Source organism: Phyllobates terribilis, unplaced genomic scaffold (assembly GCF_046119375.1).
Source record: "Phyllobates terribilis strain yellow unplaced genomic scaffold, ASM4611937v1 Scaffold_2__4_contigs__length_985480577, whole genome shotgun sequence".
NCBI lineage: Eukaryota > Metazoa > Chordata > Amphibia > Anura > Dendrobatidae > Phyllobates > Phyllobates terribilis.
This window is the reverse complement of record NW_027362762.1, coordinates 843075271-843095181: the sequence shown is the minus strand read 5'-3', so window position 1 is coordinate 843095181 and position 19911 is coordinate 843075271.

Here is a 19911-nt window from a genome sequence, read left to right as displayed (position 1 = left end):
CTCTCTTATCCACCATTTGTCACTGGAGATTTGATAGTCCAACTTCAGTTTCTCCGCAAATTATCACCTACAGTAGAAGTGCCTTGTAAAGCTACAACCTAATTAAAATGTGAGGGTCTTTCTCCCTGGCTGAACCAGGGGGTGATTAGACACAGGATGGAGATCAATTTACACGTAACTGTTGAAGCTTGATTCCCGGGACATCAAAGGGAGTTTTAGCCAAAGCCCCAGTCCGATATGAAATATGGAATAACTGAAGTTCCATAATTCTGATAATAACAGGACCTATACTTTTAGTGGCAGGGTCAGCCAAGGAGCAATATGCTCATTTCTCATTGCTGTAAGCCAAACCATGGAGTTGTGGCGCAAAAGTAGCAAAATAGCAGACTGCAACTATATCATGTGTGGTCTCTAAATGAAGGTAAAATCATAATAGAAAATATGGTACCACTCTTGGGCTTCTGGGATCAACCAGCGATAAGTTTTCCCAAAAAACAGATTTTTAATACAAACAGGAAGGGTTGAGCCCAGCCCCTGTGATGTCGGCACAAGGGGGTGTGGACAGGTCTCTCCCTTCAGCATAAAATAGTTTGCTGAGGTTGGAGCAGTACTCATTGCCAGGGGGGTATAGATACTATAAGCAACGGGTCACGTTTGATTACGTTCAAATCAAATCGGGGAGCCCCTCCTCCACCTATGCTGATTCGTCCCTGCGAACTGTATAGAGTAAGTTTCCTCTTTAATCCTTATTATTTTGTGTAACTGCTTATGTATTGTATGTTTCCTTTGTAAAATCTTGTATATTTTTCTTAAACACTGCCTCCCTTTTGGATTAAATATAAAATTTTATAGTTCTGTTTCTTTTGCTCTGTAATCGCTCCCTCCTCCGAAGCCATATGTTACCAGAACTCAGGCGTCCACCCAGGCCTGTATTATATGTCAAATCTGGACGGTGGTGGCAGAGAATAATAATAATTGGGCTATCATGAAGCTGACAGTGAGGGTACGGGGGCGTAGACACCTATTTCATTCATTGGAATCCAGAGGTGTGATGCCCTACTCTCACTGGTTGCTTGCCATTACCCAAGTAGAGAGTAGCCTGGATCGTGTGCTTGCGAATTCCTGACAAAATCCGTGACATAGTGATGGCACGGTGAGATATAGCGTGATCTCCCCGGTGTTGTCTTTGTGGAATACCTGACATACCGTAACATGCATGAGCTGTACAATATGCTACATCTATTGAAAAGACGTTCAAATCAGGTAAAATCCAGTCACAATTTTCAGAATGGCCTGTAAGATAGTGATGAAGAGGTTTCTTTTGTTAGGAGTAGTGATGAGCGAGTATGCTCGCTACTGCACGGTGCTTGCCTGAGCATCTCACTGCTCGAGATGCTCGGCGCTCGCCGAGTTTTTCCGGGTTGCTAGGGCGGGAACTCGGGTCCCCTCCCTGCATGTTTGGCGTTCTTTAGAGAGCCGATGAACATGCAGGGATTGCCTGCCATGCACTGTAATGCCGTAGCCATGTTGGTTGTGGGCATTACAGTGATTGGCTGGCCACACAGCGTCATCAGGTCTATATCAGACCTGGCGCCGCCATGCTCGTCACAGTTACTCCGGATGAGACAGTGTAGGGAGAGCTGCTGCTGTGTCAGGGAGAGATTTTATCGTGTATTAGGTAGTGTAGGGGGAAAAACTGTACATTACACATATCCAACTTAACAAACAGTCCTTCTGAGGACTTATCCATCTGCAGAGATATCAGGCAGGCAGGGTGTATAGGCAGGCAGGGTATATAGCAGACTTCAGTGCATATAGCACAAGAGGCTAAATTCCAATTCTGCCTTCTGCTCCTGTTAGATATTTCTATACAAAGGCCCAGGTCTCAGGGGCCAGGAATACTTTTCTTAAGGATCTTAATCCTCATTATTTTCTTAAAAAGCAATCCAGAGAACACAATTTTTTCTGCGCCATTTGCTTGTTGGCACTGCAGAATACAGCCAGGTCCTTTCCATATTAGAGCGCTAGAAATCCAGCTATTTAAAACTGTGTTTTCTCTGTCAAACGGATCACATATACATTGTCAGAAAATACTGCCATTTCTGGCCTCCATTCAAAATTTCCTTTAGTGTGTCATTGAAGCAATTCACACCAGTTTGCTGTTCAAACTAGTTACCTACAGGCCAGGTATTTAAAACTGTGTTTTCTCCGTCAAACGGATCACATATACGTTGTCAGGAAATACTACCATTTCTGGCCTCCATTAAAAATTTCCTTTAGTGTGTCATTGAAGCAGTTCACCGCAGTTTGCTGTTCAAACTACTTACCTACAGGCCAGGTATTTAAAACTGTGTTTTCTCCGTCAAACGGATCACATATACGTTGTCAGAAAATACTGCCATTTCTGGCCTCCATTAAAAATTTCCTTTAGTGTGTCATTGAAGCAGTTCACCGCAGTTTGCTGTTCAAACTACTTACCTACAGGTCAGGTATTTAAAACTGTGTTTTCTCCATCAAACGGATCACATATACGTTGTCAGAAAATACTGCCATTTCTGGCTTCCATTAAAAATTTCCTTTAGTGTGTCATTGAAGCAATTCACACCAGTTTGCTGTTCAAACTAGTTACCTACAGGCCAGGTATTTAAAACTCTGTTTTCTCCGTCACACGGATCACATATACGTTGTCAGAAAATACTGCCATTTCTGGCCTCCATTAAAAATTTCCTTCAGTGTGTCATTGAAGCAATTCACCTCAGGTTTGCTGTTCAAACTACTTACCTACAGGCCAGGTATTTAAAACTCTGTTTCCTCTATCACACGGATCACATATAAGTTCGCTCCAAACTCAGTCATTTGTAGTGAGCGTGGAAGATACTGTCCTCCATTTAAAATGGGCAAGGCACGTGGAAGGGACGGGGAACTGGACGTGATGGTAATGGTGCATGCAGAGGCCGAGGGCAAGGCCGTGGGCAAGCCGAAATTGTGCCACAGCAAACACCCGCATCTTCTCACCTGACCTTCCTGTCCCAATTTCTAGGGGACCGCAGCACACCACTATTGAACCCAGTGTCAAAAGGTTGTTGGTTGGATAGCGGGTAATGCTTCCAGTCACTTAGCCACCACCACCACCCTGTCTTCCACACGGTCAAGTCTCAGTAGCCGTGGGTCTGGACCGCATATTCCTTGCCCTGATCCTCCTTCCTCCCACCATGCCGAGTACCTTCCGCTGTTGTGCATGCAAGCCAATCCCCTGTCCATGGTGCATGCGAAGATGCCTCCTGCCCTGCACCTGTCGTTGCACACTCTCAAGTAGCAGCATCAGGAAGCACGTCCATGTCCTTGTCCCAGCGCAGCGTTCAGTTGTCCATACCCCAGTCCTTGGAATGCAAGCGCAAATATGCAGCCATCGCCCCACAGGCTACACTGCTAAATTCTCACATTTCACGACTGCTTGCGCTCGAAATGTTGCCTTTTAGGCTCGTGGAGACGGAAGCATTCTGCAACCTGATGGCAGTGGCCATCCTTCGGTACTCGGTCCCCAGCAGCCACTATTTCTCCCGGTGTGCCGTCCCCGCATTACACAAGCACGTGTCCCAAAACATTAGCCGTGCTCTCAACAACGCAGTTACCGGCAAAGTCCACCTAACCACGGACACGTGGACAAGTGCTTGTGGGCAGGGACGGTACATCTCGCTGGCGGCACACTGGGTTAACATAGTGGAAGCCAGGACCCATTCGGACCTTGGGACGGAACACGTCCTTTCGACGCCAAGGATTGCGGGCTCTAGGTCAATCAGGGTTGCCCCCACAGTTTACAGCTCCTGCACCTCATCCTCCTCAGCCTCCTCCTCATCCTCCTCTTCAGCCTCCATCTCCAAAATGACTACATCAGTCACAAGCTTGAAGCACTGCAGCACTGCCTCGGGCAAGCGGTAACAGGCTGTGCTGAAGCTAATATGCTTAGGTGAAAAAACGGACAATGCTGAAGAGTTGTGGACAGCTCTAAAAGAGCAGACAGATCTGTGGCTCACACCTCTGAACCTACAGCCAGGCATGGTCGTGTGTGACAATGGCCGGAACCTGGTGGCAGCTCTGAGGCGAGGCAAGCTCACACATGTACCATGCCTGGCCCATGTGCTTAACCTCGTGGTTCAGCGGTTTCTCAAATCCTACCCGGAGCTGCCGGATTTGCTTGTTAAAGTACGCCGACTGTGTGCCCACTTTAGAAAGTCAGCTACAGCTTCCGCCGCCCTTGCAGTGTTTCAGCAGCGTTTGCAGCTTCCGGCTCACAGACTGGTGTGTGATGTCCCCACACATTGGAACTCTACACTGCAGATGTTGGGAAGGATTTGTGAGCAGAAGAGGGCAGTTGTTGAGTACCAGCATCAACAAGGCCGTCGGTATTCAGTTCAGACTCCACACATAAGACCTCAGGAGTGGACATGGATGTCAGACATATGTACCATCCTCCAAAACTTTGAGGACTCCACCAAGATGGTAAGCGGCGATGACACCATAATTAGCATCACCATCCCGCTTCTCTGTCTTCTGAAACACTCTCTGCTCACAATCAAAGAGGATGCATTGCAGGCGGAGCACGATGAGATGAAGCAAGGAACCATACAGGGTGATTACACACAGCCAAGCCTCATCTCATCCCAACGTGGATTGGGTGACAATGAGGAAGAGGAGGAGGAAGGACAGGATCTTGTTTCATTCACTATAGATGGTACTACCTGCACAGCTGTCATACCGTCTGTTCAGCGTGGATGGCCAGAGGACTGAGAGGAGGAGGAGGAGGAGAGCATGGTCAGTCATCCTCTTGGTGAGGACACGGAAGTCTTGCCTGTTAGCAGTCTGGCAAGCATGGCTGAGTTTATGTTACGCTGCCGTTCCCATGACCCTCGCGTTTTCAAAATTTTGGGTGACAGTCATTACTGGTTGGTGACACGTCTAGACCCACGCTACAAGGAGAACTTTATATCTCTTATTCCTGAGGCGGACAGGTTTACAAAAATGAGGCTGTACCAGAAGGCCCTTGTTGCGGAACTATTAAAAAAATTCCCATCTGAAAACGCTGGCGGCAGAGGGCACGCTTTGTTGGACAACCAAGGAGTACAGGCGAGAGAGACACAACTTCAATCCAGCAGAGGCAGGGGAACACTGTCAAAGTTCTGGGAGAGTTTTCTCAGACCCTCCCATCACTCAGGCCCTGAGGCGCGGGGTACTCTCACAAGGAGTGCAAAGTTTGGGAAGATGCTGAGGGAGTACCTTGCTGACCGTACCAACCTCCTCCGTGATTCCTCTGTGCCTTATAATTATTGGGTATCCAAGCTGGATACGTGGAATGTACTGGCTCTCTATGCCTTGGAGGTCCTGACCTGCCCTGCCGCCAGCATTTTATCAGAGCGGGTTTTTAGTGCCGCTGGTGGAATTATAACTGATAAGCGCATCCGCATGTCAACTGAAAATGCTGACAGGCTGACTCTTATAAAAATGAACAAGGGCTGGATTGGGCCTGACTTCTCAACACCACCGAATGATAGCAGCGTAACATAAACACAAATCCAGTGTCTTTTCTTTTGAGGTGTATTCCCATGCACCTTTTCACACCCACACATGGGTATACACTTCCTGATTTTGTCTATTTGCTCTTGTCCTCCTCCTTCTCCTCATCCTCCACCACTATATCACCAGGGTGACCGTGGTCCGTGATGCAACACCCACATAATTTTTTTGAAGGGTGTTTATGATGCCCGTGAAATTTTTTTTTTTATTCAGTATGTTCATGTATACCCCCCAGGGGTAAATGTTTGTCAGCACATACACCTAGTGCATGGGCATTACAAGTATAGGAGGCCCGCTCCTTTCTAATGGGAAAATTTTTATATGAGGCCCTCCTCCACGTCTCTTCCAAGGGGCATTTAAGTGCCTCCAAATTTTTGGCAGCCCTTGCATTGACTGAATAGGCCAACACTATGGGAGACTCTCTCCTTTCTAATGGGAATTTGTCATTACTGTGGCCCTGCTCTGTGTGTCTTTAAATTCTTAGTGGGTTTTTTCCTAAAATTGGTGAGCCATTGGACTCACTGCATACCCTATAACCGCATAGCAGACCCTCTCCTTTCTAATGGGAACATGTCGTACCTTGTTACTGTGGCCCTGCTCTATGTGTCTTTAAATTCTTAGTGGGATTTTTCCTAAAATTGGTCAGCCGTTGGTCTCACTGCATACCCTATAACTGCATAGCAGACCCTCTCCTTTCTAATGGGAACATGTCGTACCTTGTTACTGTGGCCCTGCTCTGTGTGTCTTTAAATTCTTAGTGGGGTTTTTCCTAAATTTGGTCAGCCATTGGACTCACTGCATACCCTATAACTGTATAGCAGACCCTGTCCTTTCTAATGGGAACATGTCGTACCTTGTTACTGTGGCCCTGCTCTATGTGTCTTTAAATTCTTAGTGGGGTTTTTCCAAAATTTTGGCAGCTCTTGCAGTCACAGTATGGGCATTACCACTATAGGAGACCCGCTCCTTTATAATGGGAACATTTTTTTTACTGAGATACTCCTCTATGTCTTCAAAGGGATATTGGGTTGCGTCCAAATTTTTGGCAGCCCTTGCAGTCACTGGATATGCAATAACAGTATAGGAGACCCACTTGTTAATAATGGGAACAACAAAGCATAGCCGGCTGATGGCTCTCTAACAATAGCTACGGCCAACTGCTGGCCTTTTAAGAATAGTAAGGGCCGTCTGATGTCCCTGTAAAAATAGGCTTTATGACTTTCAGAGTCCCTCCATAATAAATAAAAAAGGATGTGTCTTGTAGTAGAGGCGAGAGCGCCTTTCAGAGAACTCTTACATGATGCTTCAAAGATGTAGAGAGAGTGCCATCTGCTGGCCAGCCACAGTCAAGCGGAACCAAGATATACAAGAGAAGTTGAAGGGAGTGCAGATTTAGACGCTGGACCCGGTCAGGTGACTTCCAGGAAGGAGTTCCTGGAGATAAGAGGCCAGCGCGCCAAGCCAGAGGAGTTTCTGGTGCCAAGCAGCAGAGAAGAGCAGACATGCTCCCTGCGTGCTGAGAAGCCCCACGTGGCAGGCCTAAGCTGGAGGCCTGCGAGGTGCCGCAGCCGGGTGCTGGTGGATGGGCTCCGGATCCCTCACAGATGTGACCCGAGTGCTGTACCTATTGAGGAGAGTCGGAACCTGCTTGCGGTGCTGAGTGAGTTCGCGGAACCCGACGTCGCCCACCGACAGACGAGGTCTGGACCCCCCTATCCCCGGCTTAAGATACTGCCTCCAACGGCCAGGAAGAGAGGAGTTGAGAGACTGCTGAGCCAGGAAAGTCATGCCAGTGAAAGCAGAAGAGCTGCATACGTGAACAGGGCCATCACGTTTACTGTTCCCTCACGGGAAGAAGCTAAACTTGCTTTTTTAATGTGGATCGGCCATGCTTATGCATGTTATTTCTCAAAATGCATTACAGATCAGGCCATTGTCCAACTCAGTATTCAAGAAATTAAATGCGCAAAGAAAGATGTGTGTGTGTGTCAAAGCACCACCAACAAGTGCGAGTTGATGTTGGACGGGCTGCCATTGCGTCTGCAACAAGCTCAATTACAGGACTTCCTGGGAGAAATGACACGCAGGGTACATACGGTTTACCTCTATGCCAGTCCTTTCACCGAGCTAAATACAACTTTTAGCAAAAATAGTTGTGGACTGGCTCCGTACCGTCCCTGGCCACATTCACCTGTCCACGTGTTTGTGGTTAGGTGGTCCTTCCCAGTAAGTGCACTGGGGAGGGCATGGGTAATGTTGTGGGACCCGTGCTTGTGGAAGGCAGAGGCGATACCGGGAAATATAGTGGCGGCTGGGTATCGAGTATGGACACCCGGCCACCGCCGGCATGAGGTTGTGAAAAGCTTCCGCCTCCATGAGCCTAAAAGGCCATATTTCAAGTACAAAGAGCTGCCCAGAAATCTGGCAGTTTAGTGTTGCGGCCTGTGGGTGGGTGGCTGGCTGCATACTTGCACTTGCATTCCAAGTAACAGAAAACTAAGCAGATGGTGGCCTCTATCATCATCATGGCCTCACCTCGGTACTATGAACTCTCCTGAAGGAGAAGCCAGGGCCCGCCGGTGGAGTCTCTGGTTCTCTGGTGGGCCCGACCAACCCTGCCGAAAAGCAGCCCTGGCTAAGAAAAGTGTGGGGGAAGGTTCCCGGAGACTCTATGGCTGCTTTTTTAATGTGGATCGGCCATGCTTATGCATGTTATTTCTCAAAACGCATTACAGATCAGGCCATTGTCCAACTCTGTATTCAAGAAATTAAATGCGAAAAAAAGATGTGTGTGTGTGTCAAAGCACCACCGACAAGTGCGAGTTAATGTTGGACGGGCTGCCATTGCTTCTTCAACAAGCTCAATTACAGGACTTCCTGGGAGATGTGACACGCAGGGTAGATACGGTTTCCCTCTATGCCAGTCCTTTCACCGAGCTAAATACAACTCTTAGCAAAAAAAGTTGTGGACTGGCTCCGTACCGTCCCTGGCCACATTCACCTGTCCACGTGTTTGTGGTTAGGCTGTCCTTCCCAGTAAGTGCACTGGGGAGGGCACGGGTAATGTTGTGGGACCCGTGCTTGTGGAAGACGGAGCCGATACTGGGAAATATAGTGGCGGCTCGGGACCGAGTATGGACAGTCGGCCACCACCGGCATGAGGTTGTGAAAAGCTTCTGCCTCCACAAGCCTAAAAGGCCACATTTTAAGTGCAAGCAGCTGTCAAAAATTTGGCAGTATAGTATTTCAGCCTGTGGGTGGGTGGGTGGGTGGCTGCCTGCATACTTGCGCTTGCATTCCAAGGAATGGGGTCGGGACAACTGAATGCTGCACTGGGACAAGGACGTGGATGGTGATTGTTGCAAGTCTGCAACGACAGGTGCATGGCGGGAGGCATCTTCGCATGCGCCAAAGATCACTTATGATGGGTACACTTTTAGGCAGAGACCTGGGAGTCAGAGATGCTTCCAGAGGTCTTCCCCATGCTGTTCCCATGTCTTTTCAGCACTGTATGCATGTATCTGATGATGTGTCACACACGACATGGCGAGATAAGGTTGTAAAATTTTAAAATGACATTTCCTGGTGAATGCATTTGTCTTGGTTGAAAGCAATTCAAAGGTGCAAAAAAGCATCAAAAACGCTACGTGTGAACATAGCCCAAGTTGTGGAGGAATATATTTGTTTTTGGTTATTTATTTTGCCTTATATACAAGTCATTGCCCTGGAAAGGATGTTCCTTAACATATTTCCCAGGAAAATCCATTTTGGTTTTGTTTATGTATGTTTTATTGTAAGTCCGTAAAAGTGGAATAATACTCTCACCACGTTGCTGACAGCAGTGATCTGGGAGTCAGAGATGCTTCCAGGGGTCTTCCCCATGCTGTTCCCATGTCATTTGAGCACTGTTCCCATCGATTTGGGCAATTTTTAGGCCATCTGCAGACCGCCGGGGGGAGCAGCCTGAAAAATACTCGAGTTTCCCATAGACTTACATTGGGCTCGTTGCTCGGGTTGAGCACCCGAGTTTTCTAATTTGCTCGACCCGAGCAACGAGTACCCGAGCATTTTAGTGCTCGCTCATCACTCGTTAGGAGTCACTAACCAGATTCCATGATTCATCTCTCCAGTGCAGTTTAGAAAACAAAAACTATTCTCCAACAAGTTGTTTTTGACAGCAAGGACACTTTTCTCCTTGAGATGGTGTTGATGCATGAGGACTATTGTGTAGGATATTCCCAAGAAGCAGTATGTTGAAAATGTTAAATTAGTCATTTAGCAATATGCAACATCCACTCCATTTATAATTGTAGCTTTGCAGTTTAAGATAAGTGCAATAACTTAAATGTCCAGGCCAGGAGATATAATTGCAACAATAAAACATATTGCAAAAAGCACAATGGCTGCAGCCCTTGATAATTACTAGACATGCATAATTAATTACTTGTTTAATGCATTGCTTAGCTGTAATTCTCCCATGTGCTTACAGACCAACAGATGGCACTGGGATTGTATATACATGAAAATGCATAAAACTTACAAACAATTCCAGAACAAAAAAAAATTTCATTAGCACTATAATAACCAATATAATACGATATTTAAAATATAGCAGTAAACAATATGAGACCTAATTTTATTAGCATGGATCCTAATTTGAGCCATCATTTAATACTATATTTCCCATGCAGCACCCACGGCAAGTACAAATGCATTAAATATGTGTGCAAAATTGTGTAAAAATATGTGTTTTTCCTGACAACACTATGATTTTTGCTGTAGAAAAATGCATATACTTGAAGTATGCACATACCCATATGACATTTTTTGGACGTCCACATACCAGCGAATTTTACTTGAGAAAGCAACCTCAGGACATGCTGAAGTCCTTTGTCTTGAAGTGTCTTCTTTCTGAATTTTCTCGATCATATCGCATTTGAAATTCACGGTTTTACGCACATTTGAACAATTTGAGATTAGATTTTTTGCTTTTCTAAAAAAAAAAAAAAATTTCCCACATTACTTTTTACGTATGATTTCCCAATGCTCTTGGTCCGATGCCTCCTCTCTTCTTGCGACGCCGTCCTTCTTGATTCTTGTGGATGACGTGTCCTACATCATCCACAATGTCCCCGACATCGCGCTCCTGTGCAGGCGAACTTCTCTCTGCCGAGGGCAAAGCAAAAAACTGCAATGCACATGTACCAGGAGGGTCAAAGAGTCCCAGCACATGTGCATTGGAGTACTTTACTCTGCCCTGACCAGGACAGAAAAGTACTCCTTCACAGGAGCATGATGCCGGGACACTGCGTGAATGACGTAGGACACATCATCCACACAAAGCACAGAAGGAGGACGACATTGCGATAAGATAGGAGGCACCCGACCAAGAACATCGACGCCCATTGGACATGACCGCCCCTTAGCGAGTATAATAAAAGGTCTTTTTCTTGTCTTGCAGGCCGGATTGGGGGCTTATATACAGCATATTTGAATGCTGTATATCAGGGCTGAAAGTTACTAGCCTTACCTCATATGTGACAAACCTGGCGACAGGTTCCCTTTAAATATATTATGTACACCCCACTTTGCTGCTAGCTGGAAACAGGATAAAAACAATGAGCAAATACCATGCAATAAATAAATAGTAATAGTACAGGTACATCACGTAAGGTACTTGGTAGCTGTAAACAGGTGTCAAACTATCACAAATTCTAGACTATTTTGGATGCTAGAAATCTTTTAGATACAGCTCAAGTGTCTACAGTCCTGACCTTTGACATACATCATACACAAAAAGCATATAAAATATGTGGCTTTGGACATTAACATCTGTCACCACGGCTCAATGAATGGATCCTTCAGGGCTAATGCAATTGGAGAATGACCTTATTTAGGAGCAGATGTCATTGATGTCTTACAGAATTTATTACTTGTCAAGGTAAATATCTCAGAGATGCCATGTTAAATGTTGAGTAGATTCGGCAATGAGCTGCCTAAAACCACTTATATCATGTTTTATTCTCTTGGCAAATCTTTTTTCTGCGGTCAGTTGTAGGAAAGTGGTGTGAAAGGTAACCATGATGAAGGAAAATCTGAGAAGAGACAGCACCATTAAAAACTTGCCTAATGTTACCGTGATTCTTTTTTTATTACTAGATAGGAAATCTTTCCAATGGGCCCTCTCGAAATAAAATATAATTTCCTGCTGCAAATTAGATAAATGTCACAGAAACCGAGATCTATATACCAATGTTACAGCCACCATTAACTTACTTGTAGTAAAAAAGGATTCATATTAGAAAATGATGTATATTCTAATTTTAATGTACGTTATTTAGCTATTGCTATTTTCTGTACACGGGTCATGCTGATGACACGCCACCTAGGACCGTGGGGTACCCGCCACCGGGTTGGTCTGTTCCTTGGGATAGTCACAGGGGCGTGACCCAGTCTGGGGCCCTGGGCGGTCAATAAAAAGGACAGTTTATTTAGAGGAAAAGTTTTGTGACGCCACCAGTGGTATGCCGCTATAGGTGGCCGCCACTACTGAAAGAAACCACTGGGGCCGTTGGTCACACAGCTGGGATGGATTTGCTCCCCCCGGGTAGAGCGGGCCCCAGGGCTACCGGTACGGTTTATGTAGGGGATTGTGGATGTTGGGGTGCAGGACTGAGGTTGCAGATAATGACCAGACGACACAGAAATGGTGGTTTCCTCTACCTTTACTTGATGTTTGATGGTGCAGACCGGGGCACTGGTAACACAAGGTAATGGAGATCCAGGCAGCCTAGAAGCAATTTGGGAACCACCTTGCCAGGTGGGTTTGTAGGCCTTCCTTCTGCGCTGTCCTCTTTGGCCCTTCTGTCTAAAGCTATGCTGCGGCCTTCTTTCCTGAGTGATCGTTAAATCATAGCTCATATGGCAGGCAGCTCGAGCCTTTTACTGGTGTCGCTCCTTCGTGGCGGCTCCGGGCTCTAGTATGCTGCTGAGCCGCTGGGTGTTTGGTGGGGCCAGGAGACCTCCAGTCTCCTGCCCTCCGGATTTAGCTGCCGGGACTTCAGTACCTGAGCAACTACGGACTCCAGTGTCCGGTTTCTAGCGCTTTTCTCAGGGGCGAGTTTGGTCACAGCTCCCCTCCCCAGGTTCTCCCTCGTCTTTCACTCATTCTCTTCCGTCCCCAACTGACTCTCTTAACCCCCGCCTCCAGGCCCCAATTTAAAGGGGAAGCTCCCCTGAAACCGGGTTAGAGCTCACCCTTCTGGTCTGGAGCTGGGAAAAGTGTTGGATGCTGGTCTTACCTGATAAGGGGACCCCTCCTTGCTTCCAGGCATGGCATCACCCCCTGTGAGGGAGGCAATGCTAATGTGGCAGCCGGACTCCTGGGGTGCCACACTGTTTTCCCCTTTACCTACTAGTTGGTGGTCTCCTGTTAGCTGTACAGCGTGAAATCTGGAAGAATTGGCCCTAACGCCATGTTTTTTTTGTCATCTCTTTACTTGCGTGCTCTATTACAGAGAAACTCTTGCAATATTAAAGAGTTTTTGGATATGTGCCAAGTCATTTGGGGTGTAGATATGTACGTCGATGTAGAGTGGATTATTTTTGGGGCACTGTAGAGGGTTCTCTGGATATCACTCCTGCACTCATGCATAAAAGGGGGCGTATCCTGAAAAAAAAATTGCGTTATTAAGAATACAAAAGTGACAAAAATAACAAGTAGACTGGCAAAAATGTAGAAAAAAATCCACAATTTTTTATACATAACTAACACTGTGGTCTCGAGTCTCAACGTGAAATCAGATCTAATTTCTCTTCATGAAAAAAGTGCAATGCACAGGAGGAACACAATCAGTTTAGAGTCAACTCACAGCACGGCGATACAATCCTGAACAGTATTCAATATATAATAAATCTATGAAGAAGGGAAAATGTGTACAAATAATGCAGTATCAAATGATTCAAGAAGGTATAAGTATCACAACTTAAGCCTGCATAAGTAGAGTAAATAAATAATCACACATGTCTGCAAGGGTAAATTATTTGAAAAGAGGTGATTTTTATATACTTTTGATTGCTGAGCAAATTCCATCACGTACACTTTTTTCACAAACACTGACTTCATAGGCTTTTTCTTGAACCATATTTTGACCCCTTTAAGTGACCTTTGGTGGATGATTTTGGTGTCATTAGATTGTTTTCAAAATTAATACATGTTGTGCTGCGATTGACTGCTATGGGCAGAGAATATTTCCTTAAAGGGGTTTCCACCGAACAAAAGTTCATTTTAATCAATAGATCTTGGAATAATAATAACTTCCATAATTGGATGTGTTGAAATAAAATGTTCCTGTGCTGAGATAATCTTATAAATGTGCACTTGTGTCATGGCTGTGTCTGATCGTGTACAGAACACGGTCTGCTCATACCATATTTCCTGGGCAGGGGAGGAAGCAAAAGAGTATACAGAAAATACAGCACATGATCACATATGATTCTTTCTTTGAAGTAAAACATAGTTTATACACAGGCAGCAAAATGTTTTACATTACAAAAATAATCAGCTGTGATCCCATGCTGTCCTGTTTGAATAGTCTCTTTTGCGTCCTCCCCTGCCCAGGAGCTGTGGTATAATCAGACCACGTCCCTGTAAGATCAGACACAGCCATTACACAGTACACAGCAGGGGCACATTTATAAGATTATCTCAGCACAGGAACATTTTATTTAAACACATCCAATTGTTTAAATTATTTTTCTTCCAAGATCTATTGCTTAAAATCAACTTTCTACATGGGACAACCCCTTTAACTCAGCTTCCAAAGAGTGTGGTGGTGTCCATAGCATCCAATCATAGCATATCTTTCATTTTACCTTAGCAGTATAAGAAAGTAAAACTGCACTGTGATTGGTTGCTATGGGGAGCAAAGGCAGATTTTCTTTTAGACAGAGTTCATAAGATTGTGATGGTATGCTTACCACCATGATTCATTTCAGTATTTAGAGGTTGTGGTGGATTAAGCTTCTGTTTCTAACAACGTGATTTGAAATGGCTACAAGGGGTGTCGTAATTCAGCTGACAACTTTTGCTACATTTGCAGTTGATTTGTAGTGAAGAAACAATGAAGGAACATTACAGACTTTGTTAGAAAAGTGTATTATGCGTACTTTGGTGTAACACAGGTCGTGGGCTCAACATGTAGTATGTTCTCTTTGTGCAGAAGAACTGCGACAGTGGTGTAAAGGGAAGAAAGAGAACTTTCGTTTCGACCTTCCTATGATCTGGAGGGAACTACAAAATCATAGTGATGACTGCTACTTTTTTACGTGCAACGTGGCGGGATTGAACATTAAAAATAAGAAGGAAATTATATATCCGGACCTCCCATCAGCTATTCGCCCTGTGCCACACAGTCCGGAAATACCTGTCCCTCCATCTTTGGAGAAATTTGAAGATACACCTGATTCAGAAGATTCAGAACATGAAGGTCAGGATTCTGATGAAGACTTTCACGCTAATCCCAACGAGCCACAGATCTTTTCACAGCTCAAATTAAATGATTTAGTCAGAGACTTAGACCTTCCTAAACATTCTCCAGAATTTTTAGGCTCTAGAAAAGAACGTGCTAGCTCCTAGTACTTGTTTTTCATGGTAGAGAAGCAGAGAAAAAAAATTCCTTCCATACTTTTCTCAAGACAGTGCTCTAGTGTATTGCAGTGATGTTCCTGGGCTGATGGAAAAATGTAACATTAAGTACAATGTGAGCAAGTGGAGACTCTTTATTGATTAATCAAAAAAAAAGTCTGAAAACTGTGCTACTGCACAATGGCAGCAAACATGCTTCAGTGCCTGTAGGGCATTCTGTACACTTGATGGAAAACTATGAGAATTTAGACTTTATTCTCAAGAAACTTAACGATGAAGCACAAGGATGGTCAATACGTGGTGATCTGAAAGTTGTCTCTTTGCTCTTTGAGCAGCAATGAGGATACACAAAGAAGCTATGTTTTTTGTGTGAATGGGACAGCTGGGATAGGATTTATCACTGGAGCCAAAAATATTGACCAACGAGAACATCTTTGCAAGCTGAACTTATGAACATAGTTGTAGAAAGTTTAGTTGATCCCACTAAAGTTCTCCTGCCATCACTCCACATTAAGTTGGACTGATGAAGTAATTTGTGAAAGCTCTACCAAAAGAAGGAGAGACTTCTAAGTACCTGTGTACCAACTTTCAGGGACTGTCCGAAGCAGAACTGAGTGTTCTGACTGCTTGGCTGATACAATTTCCTCGTTCCTTTGAGATGTGTGTGTAAAAATCGGACAGCTTACAGATGGTGCGTGTGATGTCCGTTTTTTTATCGCAGCTATTGACTTGCATTGGCGAGTCTCATCTGATATACGTGGCCATAAGCAGCATGCTGCGATTTTTTCCTCAGCCCGATTACAGCTGAGAAAAAACTCACAGACCAGCACTGACTCACTGATTAACATTGGTCAAAGTGCAAAGCAATTTTTCTTCGCATTGCACTTGTTCGATTTATATGCTAGTGTGCTTAATAGTGTTGAGCGAGCATGCTCGACACTGCTCAGTACTTGCCCGAGCATCTCGCTACTCGGGATGTTCGGCGAGCACCGAGCATTTCCGGGTTACTCGGGCGGGAGCTCGGGTCTCCGCCCTGCATGTTTGGCGCTCTTTACAGAGCCAATGAACATGCAGCGATTGCCAACTAGTCACTGTAATGCTGCAGCCATGTTGTTTGTGGGCATTACAGTGATTGGCTGGCTGCACAGCGTCACCTCGAGAATTTTAAACCGGGCGCCGCCATCTTGGACCCAGTCGCTCCGGATCAGACAGTGTAGGGTCAGTGTTGCTAGTTACATAGTTTAGTTTATAAGGCCGAAAAAAGACAAGCGTCCATCCAGTTCAGCCTATTTCTTGTGCACTGCAGCTATTCCGCAGCGTTGATACAGGGGAAGGCAACAAAAAACCATGCGGTGTAGGCCAATTTACATCATTGAGGAAAAATTCACTTCCCGACACCAATCTGGCAGTCAGATTAAATCCCTGGATTAATTAACTAAGCATAAGATGTAATTTTATTGTTCTCAAGAAAGGCGTCCAGGCCTCTCTTGAACTCATTAAGTGAGTTGGACATCACCACTTCCTCTCCCAAAGAGTTCCAGAGTCTCACGGCTCTGACCGTAAAGAATCCCCTTCTATGCTGGTGCAGGAACCTCCTTTCCTCCAGACGCATAGTGTGCCCCCTCGTCTTTGTCACCATCCTTGGTATGAACAGGCCATGGGAGAGATCTCTGTACTGCCCCCTGATGTATTTATACATGTTTATGAGGTCTCCCCTAAGCCTTCTCTTTTCCAAGGTAAATAGGCCTAATTTTGACAACCTTTCTGGCTATTCTAGTCCCTCCATTCCCTTTATTACCTTAGTCGCCCTCCTTTGTACCCTCTCTAGCTCCAATATGTCTTTCCTGAGCACCGGAGCCCAGAACTGTGCACAATATTCTAAGTGCGGCCTTACCAGCGCTTTATACAGAGGAAGAACAATGTTCTCATCATATGCCCCTATTCCTCTTCTGATGCATGCCATGACTCTATTTGCCTTCGCAGCTGCTGCCTGACACTGGGCACTCCAATTTAATTTGCTGTTAACCAAGACGCCCAGGTCCTTCTCCATGTCAGATTTCCCCAACGGTTTCCCATTTAATATGTATGGGTGACTGCTATTTTTCTTTCCCATGTGCATGACCTTACATTTATCGGAATTGAACCCCATTTGCCATTTTTTGGCCCAACTCCCCTATTTATCTAAATCCTCCTGTAGCTGTGCCCTATCCTCATCTGTATTAACTACTTTACAAAGTTTAGTATCATCTGCAAATATTGCTATTTTACTATGCATCCCTTCCACTAGATCATTAATAAATATATTAAATAATATAGGGCCCAAGACAGACCCTTGAGGCACCCCGCTAGTAACCCTGACACACCCTGAGCTTACTCCATTGATAACCACCCTCTGCTTTCTATCACTCAGCCAGCTATTTACCCACTTGCACACATTATCCCCCAGACCAAGCATTCTCATTTTATATACCAACCTTTTGTGTGGCACGGTATCAAACGCTTTGGAGAAGTCAAGGTATACAACATCCACTGACTCTCCCCGGTCCAGCTGTGAGCTCACCTCTTCGTAGAAGGCGATCAGGTTTGTTTGGCAGGAGCGATCCCTCATGAATCCATGTTGATATGGAGTTAGACAGTTATTATCATTAAGATATTCTACAATAGCATCTCTAATAAATCCTTCAAACAATTTACCCACAACAGACGTTAAGCTGACTGGTCTATAGTTCACAGGGTCACTTTTAGACCCCTTTTTGAATATTGGTACCACATTTGCTTGGCGCCAGTCTAGTGGGACAGTCCCTGTCCATAAAGAGTGCTTGAATATAAGATACAGCGGCCTGTCTATCACATTACTTAATTCTTTTAGTACCTGGGGGTGTATGTCATCTGGGCCTGGTGACTTGTCTATTTTGATATTATTTAGGCGTTTCTGAACTTCCTCCTGGGTTAGGTGGGTTATATTTAGCGGAGGGTTTACTTTATCACTCTGCATTTCCTCCGATAAATTGTTTTCTTTTGTGAAAACAGTGGAGAAGAAGCTATTGAGTAGGTTTGCTTTACCCTCATCGCCCTCTATGATTTTACCCAGGTTATTTTTCAATGGGCCAACGCCATCAGTTTTAATCCTTTTACTGTTTATATAGTTAAAGAACAGTTTGGGATTCGTTTTACTTTCCTTGGCAATTAGTCTCTCTGTCTCCTCTTTTGATATTCTTATTTGTTTCTTTCAGATTTTGTTTTTTTCCCTATAAGATATTATCGCTTCCTCGCTGCCTTCTTGTTTAACCCCTTAAGCCCCAGAGCATTTTCCGTTTTTGCATTTTCGTTTTTGCTCCCCTTGTTCCCAGAGCCATAGCGTTTTTATTTTTTTGGTCAATATGGCCATGTGAGGGCTTATTTTTTGCGGGACGAGTTGTACTTTTCAACGCCATTACTAGTTTTACCATATCCTGTACGGGAAAACGGGAAAAAAATTCCAAGTGAGGTAAAATTGCAAAAAAAGTGCAATACCACAGTTGTTTTTTATTTATTTTTTTTACCACGTTCACTGAATGCTAAAACTGACCTGCCCTTCTTATTCTACAGGTCATTACGAGTTCATAGACACCAAACATGTATAGGTTCTTTTATATTTAAGTGGTGAAAAAAAAATCCAAAATTTGGTAAAAAAATAAATAAAAAAATAGCGCTATTTTCTAAGACCTGTAGCGTCTCCATTTTTCGTGATCTGGGGCTGGTTGATGGCTTATTTTTTGCGCACCGGGCTGACGTTTTTATTGATAACACTTGGGGTAGATCCGATGTTTTGATCGCCCGCTATTGCATTTTATTGCAATTTTGCGGCGACCAAAAAACGTAATTCTGGCGTTTAGAATTTTTTTCTCGTTATGCCGTTTACCGATCGGATTAATTCTTTTTTATATTGATAGATCGGGCGATTCTGAACGTGGCGATACCAAATATGTGTATGTGGGTTTTTTTTTTATATATATTTTATTTTGAATGGGCGAAAGGGGGGTGATTTAAACTTTTATATTTTTTTATTTTTTTTTATATTTTTAAAAACTTTTTTTTTTTACTTTTTGCATGCTTCTATAGTCTCCATAGGTGACTAGAAGCAGCAACTATCCGATCACCTCTGCTACATACAGGGGACGAGCAGATCCCCTGCATGCAGCAGAAATGGTCCTGTGCTATGAGCGCCGACCACTAGGTGGCGCTCATAGCGACAAGATCATGACAACCACAGGCGTCTGCTGCAGACCCTGGGTTATCATGCACGCCCATCGGCGACCCGCGATCACGTGACAGGGTCGCCGGTGGGCGTGGCTTATGATACGCTACCTGGAAGCGCACGTTAAATGCTGCTGTCAGACATTGACAGCGGCATTTAACATGTTAACAGCCGCGGGTGGATCGCGATTCCACCCGCGGCTGTTGCGGGCACATGTCAGCTGTAAGAATCAGCTGACATGTGCTCCGTTCAGTGAGGGCTCAGCGCAGCAGCCCTCACTGAACGGGCAGTATGTAAATATGCGTACTAATACGTCCCCGGTAGTTAAGGGGTTAAGTTTACCGAAAGCCCTTTTTTTGTTTTTCATTGCCCTCTTGACTTCCTTATTTAGCCACATTGGCTTCCTCCTATTCCTAGCCCTTTTATTCCCATAAGGTATGTACCTTCTACAGTGACT